The 6367-nt window shown below is 61.3% G+C and overlaps 1 long non-coding RNA gene across 1 annotated transcript; it reads right to left on the minus strand.

The window, feature by feature from the left end:
* Positions 1-3700: 3700 nt before the first annotated feature.
* On the minus strand, positions 3701-5652 carry LOC142051335 (uncharacterized). The gene is made up of 3 exons (XR_012658419.1): positions 5519-5652; positions 4946-5137; positions 3701-4687 (listed from the first exon to the last, which is right to left on the minus strand). It is a non-coding gene; the product is annotated as an uncharacterized LOC142051335 (long non-coding RNA).
* Positions 5653-6367: the final 715 nt, after the last annotated feature.

A 6367-nucleotide genomic window follows, 5' to 3' on the forward strand; every position in this document is an offset into this window, starting at 1 on the left:
AGAGAGAAGCCACGCAAGCCTGAGACGGCCGCAGTCGACGGCGTCCCCGGGGGAAGGACAGACAACCACGTCCTCAGCACGGTCTCTGGGAGAGGGAAAGAAGAAACAGCGACCGTCATTACCGTCGATCGACCCTGACCAAAGCCTCCCCTTGCGCAGGGGCTTCCGGACACAGCGCCCCTTCCCCGCGCTACTGCTACGGGCCCCTGCGCCGAGGGGGAATCCAGTGCGCTTGAGGGCCGGCTCGCTGCCTTCACGACAGGGCCTGGGGGCGGCCAAGGGCTACGCAGCACGCTTCAGGGGAGGTGCCGGGGCTGGGGGCAGGCGCACGGGGCAAGGGGGGGCCAGGGGAGGCTGAGCGGGAGCTCCGGCGAGCCGGGGAGGCGGCCATCATCTGCGCCCTGGGCAGGGGGAAAAGGTCCTCCTCCTTCCCCTCTTCCCTTCTGTCAGCTCCCGGGGAACTCACCGCTTCTCGGGGAGCGGCCGCACCTGGAAGCCCCCAGAAATCAACACGAATCCAACCCCAAAAATACACCGCGCCTACCGTACGCGGCACGGCCGCCCGGCACCCGAGCGCCGGAAGACCGCGCCTCCTGCCACGCCCCGGCGAACCACGTGACAGGGCCGGCAGCCACTGCGCCAGGACTACACCTCCCGGCATGCTCTGCGCCACAACACGGCCGCCCGGCAGCCGCGCGCCGCAAGGACTACACCTCCCGGCATGCTCTGCGCCACAACACGGCCGCACGGCCAGTCGCCAGGCGCAACACCACAGCTCCCGGCACGCCGCCAGCCCGCCCTCCCCGCTCTCGGACCCTGCGGGCCACCGTCCCTCCCGCCGATGCACCCGCAAGCCCCACCGAGCCCTCAGCACAGCCTCGCTCTCCCCACCGCCCGCTCCGACCCGGCGCTGCCCCGCCGCAGCCCTCCTCGGGGCTTGACCCGGGACGCAGCGCTCCACCACCCAGCCCCCGCTCACCTCCTCCCTCGCTACAGTCGCAGCCCGCTGACGCTCGGCCACAGCTCCGCTCCGCTCCGCCCTCGGCTCACACTGGCCCCCCGGAGCCGGGCACCACCCCTTTTCCAGGGAGGAGCCGGCACCGTCAGCCCCACCGCCCGCACCTGGGGCTCCTCCATCCAGACCCCGCCCACAGCTGAGGCGCAGCAGCAACGGGGGGCCCCCTCCCCTCACCCCCACAGTGCACCACCTCCTCCCCTGGGCTCCATCACAGCCCCTTGCCCCACGCAAAGGCAGCGCAAACGCAGCCCTGAGGGCAAAGGAGAGGGCAGGTGTTTGTGCAGGCGCGCACGTAACAAGTCCCAGGAGCCATTCGTGGATCAGGGTCCCCAACGCTCCCCTCCTGCCCCAAGGCCACCTCGGCCGCCGTTGCCGCAGCCGCACGGAGCTGGTGTTGGCTGGGATAGTGCTCATTTTCTCCACAGTAGCTAGGAAGGGATACGTTTTGGATTTATGCTCAAAACACCGTTAATAATGTAGAGATGTTTTGGTTCTTGCTGAGCACTGCTTCCACAGTCAGGGCCTCTTCTGGTTCTCTCAGTGCCCCACCAGCAAGTAGGCTGGGAGAGGACACAGCTGGGAAAGCTTTCCCAGCTAACTGACCAAAGGGATATTCCATACCATTTGACATCATGCTCAGCACACGCAGCTGGGGGAAGAAGGGGGAGTCCTTGGGGGGGGGGGGGGGGAGGGCGGGGGCTACGGCATTTCTCTCCCTAAGTAACCATTACACATGACAGAGCCCTGCTTTCCCACGAGTGGCTCAACACCTGCCCGCCGAAAAGGAGGAGTGAATTAATTCCTTGCTTTGCTTCCACGCACAGCTTTTGCTTTACCTGTTAAACAGTCTTGATCTCAACCCATGATTTTTCTCACTCTTACCCTTCCAGCTCTCTCCCCCAGCCCACTGAGGGCGGAGCAAGCAAGCAGCTCCCTGGTGCAGAGTTGCCAGCTGGGGCTAAGCCACGGCACGCGCTTGCCCTGGTTTGGCAGGGAACGGACCGTCCGTCGCCTGGCTCCTGGGGCGACGGGCTGCTGGGCAGGGGGGGAGGCCACCAAAGGTGAGGAGCAGGGCACGGGACAGTAGGAAGAGAGAAGAGAAGAGCGGCATCCGGCTGGACGGGGGCGGGGGGGCGTGTGTGCGTGTAGTGAGAAGGCACGAGGCAGGGAACAGGACGGCCAGAGAAGGACAGGGAGCCTGACGGAGCTGGAGATAAAAGCAGCAGAGAGAGGGGAAGAGAGGCAGCAGAAAGAGGGAAGAGCAGGACACAGACCAACAAAGAAGGAAGAGGAGCAGGCTGGAGACGCACAAAGAACCTGGGGCAGGCAGCACGACAGCGAGGGAGGAAAGAAGAATAGGGGCAGGAAGCTGGACCGAGCGCGATGGAGAAAGACAAGATAAGTGACAAGAACAGGGCAGAAAGGGAAGAATGAAGCCACGGGGACAGGGAGCCGAGACAGCCAACGACGGAGGGAAGGGGCCGGGGAGGGAACACCACAAAACAAACCACGGGGCTACGTGGTACAGAGCACGAGAAGGCAGAGAATTAAGAATTAGGGACAGGGAGCCAGAAAAACAACAACAAAACAACACCCAAAACAAAGGGAGATGGGGAGCAAAAGGAATCGCAATGCGTACAGAAAGGAGAGAGAAACAATTCTAAAAGAGGGTCACGGGGAAGCCAGAGACAGCAAGATGGAGAAAGGACAAAAGCTACAGGCTACAGGGCAGAGAAGGAAGAATTAATGGATAGACACAGAGAGCTGGGCAGAAAGAGGTGGAGAAAGGCTGATGATCACACGGCCAACAGGGAAGAGAGAAGAGAGGGAGGAATTTTAAAAACAGGGGCAAGAAGCCAGAGAGAGGGAGAGAGAGGCAACACTAAAATGGGGACAAGCCACAGGGCGGCGAGGAGGGAACCGATGAATAAGAACAGGAGACCAAAGAGAACACAACGTAGAATGGAAAAAAGGAACAGCGGCCCAACAGGGAAGGAGGAATTAAAGATCAGGCACCGGGAGGCAGACAGAGACAAACGAAGAAACAAGTGAAAAAAAACAAAAACAAAACCAAAAACACAACAACAGCAATGGGCTACAAAGACAGAGAGAGAGGGAAGAAATAAAACATAGCAGCAAGGAGCTGGACAGAGAGAGATGAGGACAAACAAATAGCACGGGTCTACGTGACAGAGAACGTGGAATTAGAACACGGAGAGAGGGAGCTGGACAGAGAGAGAGGCCGAGAGAAAAATCTAGACGGGCTACAGCGGGCAGAGGCAGGAATTAAAACCTAGGGACAGGGAGCTGGACAGAGAGAGACGGAGATCACAGGGAACAGCGGCGGGTGCAGGAAGAACAGGAATTCATGAACAGGGAAAGGGAGCTGGACAGAGAAGAACTCAGAAAGGCAAAAACAGTAGCAGGGTACAGAGCAGACGAATTAAAAAGCGCGGCGGGAGCGTTGAGGCAGACAGAGAGAGATTAAGAAAAAAGTCACGGGCTACGTGGCAAAGCAGGAGGAATTCAGAAACGGGGATGGCAACCAAGGGAGAGTGAGCTGGTGAAGGATCACGGGCATTCAAAGTGAGGGACGGGGAGCTGGGAAAAGCGAGGCAGAGAAAAACAGAATCACAGAGAGAATCAAACAAAGCCAAAAAAGAAGAAACTGAACAACAGGAACAGGTGTAACCAAAGCGATGAAATCAACCAACCAGAGACGGTGTTCCATTACGGGAACATGGAGCGTACGAATCAGTGTATCCGTCGATCTGCATTTTAGTCACTAGGTGATCGTTAACGTCAACAGAACAACAGACAACGTGCTTCTGTCAGAAAAGGATGACAAAACGCGGTTTCGTGGAGCGGACTGAGAAAACTAGCCAAGACTGCCAAGATTAAGAGCCAAGAAGGCAAAAGGCAATTCTGGCAGGGGGAGATCGCGACCACCGACTCACGGACCACCACCGAGCCTGCGCAGTAATTTACATACAGAACGAGCAAGTTTGTACCGATCAGTAGACAGGACAATAATGAATGTGTATGAATACCTAAAATTTTGATCTACAAATTGTACGGGAAAGGTGTGTGAGGTACGCACGCCAGGAGGAGCGATCCCCCGTGCGTCTGGCGCCGTGAATAAACAACGCCTGCTCTTTAATACTAAATTGGCGTTGAGGAGTTGTTTCCGATTTTACCGCGTTTTTCGGTAACGCAGGGAGTCAGACCAAGAGGGCCAGAGAAAGACAAAATACCTACAGGCTACAGGACAGAGCAGGAGGAATAAAAAAATAAAAATGGAGCCAGAGCCAGAGCCAGGCAGAGAGAGGCGGAGAAAGAAAAAGTAGCCACAGGCTACAGGACAGAGAGAGGGAGGACTGAAAAGACGGGGAGGCAGGGAGCCACTCAGAGCGAGATGGAGAAAGAAGGTGCGGGGAGCGCAAAAAAAAAAAAAAAAATTTTTTGCAGCAGGTAAGGAAAGAGAGGGGGCCAGGGGAGAGACAGGGAGGGCCCAGGATGCACAAGAGAGGCAACGGGGCCCCAGTGGCCCAGGACGCACCGCGACTCTCGCTCTCAGCGCTGCTGGCACAATTTAGCCGTTCAGATGCTTCTTTCCCCTCCTCTCCTCCCTGCCTCTTCTGCAGCTCCAGACTCTAGGCCGACCTCCACCTAAAGAGGATACGTGGGTGTCTTACCGCTCTTACGAGATGAGGCTTCCTAGGCACGTAGCCTAGCTCGCTCGTGCCCTACACGCCCGTACCCAACTCCGGGTTACGTGTACAGACCCTGCGGTGCACGTTGGTGGCCTGTCCCGCTGCGGACTGTGAAGGGGGATCCTTCCTCCCTCACCTGCAGGGACAGGCTCTCTCTTGCCTGCAGCAGGAAGGCAGCTGGCAGCCAGAGCGCCTTCAGTTTCTTCTGCTTTACCTTTCGTTGGCGTCTCCAGCTTCAGCCGAGGCAGCTCCTGTCCACAGCCGGGAAGGGCTCTGTGTGTCCCTTTTCGCCCCGGCGCCGTGAGGATGGCAAGGCCGGGCAGAGAGAAGCCACGCAAGCCTGAGACGGCCGCAGTCGACGGCGTCCCCGGGGGAAGGACAGACAACCACGTCCTCAGCACGGTCTCTGGGAGAGGGAAAGAAGGAACAGCGACCGTCATTACCGTCGATCGACCCTGACCAAAGCCTCCCCTTGCGCAGGGGCTTCCGGACACAGCGCCCCTTCCCCGCGCTACTGCTACGGGCCCCTGCGCCGAGGGGGAATCCAGTGCGCTTGAGGGCCGGCTCGCTGCCTTCACGACAGGGCCTGGGGGCGGCCAAGGGCTACGCAGCACGCTTCAGGGGAGGTGCCGGGGCTGGGGGCAGGCGCACGGGGCAAGGGGGGGCCAGGGGAGGCTGAGCGGGAGCTCCGGCGAGCCGGGGAGGCGGCCATCATCTGCGCCCTGGGCAGGGGGAAAAGGTCCTCCTCCTTCCCCTCTTCCCTTCTGTCAGCTCCCGGGGAACTCACCGCTTCTCGGGGAGCGGCCGCACCTGGAAGCCCCCAGAAATCAACACGAATCCAACCCCAAAAATACACCGCGCCTACCGTACGCGGCACGGCCGCCCGGCACCCGAGCGCCGGAAGACCGCGCCTCCTGCCACGCCCCGGCGAACCACGTGACAGGGCCGGCAGCCACTGCGCCAGGACTACACCTCCCGGCATGCTCTGCGCCACAACGCGGCCGCCCCGCAGCCGCGCGCCGCAAGGACTACACCTCCCGGCATGCTCTGCGCCACAACACGGCCGCCCCGCAGCCGCGCCCCACAAGGACTACACCTCCCGGCATGCTCTGCGCCACAACACGGCCGCACGGCCAGTCGCCAGGCGCAACACCACAGCTCCCGGCACGCCGCCAGCCCGCCCTCCCCGCTCTCGGACCCTGCGGGCCACCGTCCCTCCCGCCGATGCACCCGCAAGCCCCACCGAGCCCTCAGCACAGCCTCGCTCTCCCCACCGCCCGCTCCGACCCGGCGCTGCCCCGCCGCAGCCCTCCTCGGGGCTTGACCCGGGACGCAGCGCTCCACCACCCAGCCCCCGCTCACCTCCTCCCTCGCTACAGTCGCAGCCCGCTGACGCTCGGCCACAGCTCCACTCCGCTCCGCCCTCGGCTCACACTGGCCCCCCGGAGCCGGGCACCACCCCTTTTCCAGGGAGGAGCCGGCACCGTCAGCCCCACCGCCCGCACCTGGGGCTCCTCCATCCAGACCCCGCCCACAGCTGAGGCGCAGCAGCAACGGGGGCCCCCCCTCTCACCCCCACAGTGCACCACCTCCTCCCCTGGGCTCCATCACAGCCCCTTGCCCCACGCAAAGGCAG

The sequence above is a fragment of the Phalacrocorax aristotelis genome, unplaced genomic scaffold (assembly GCF_949628215.1).
Source record: "Phalacrocorax aristotelis unplaced genomic scaffold, bGulAri2.1 scaffold_207, whole genome shotgun sequence".
NCBI lineage: Eukaryota > Metazoa > Chordata > Aves > Suliformes > Phalacrocoracidae > Phalacrocorax > Phalacrocorax aristotelis.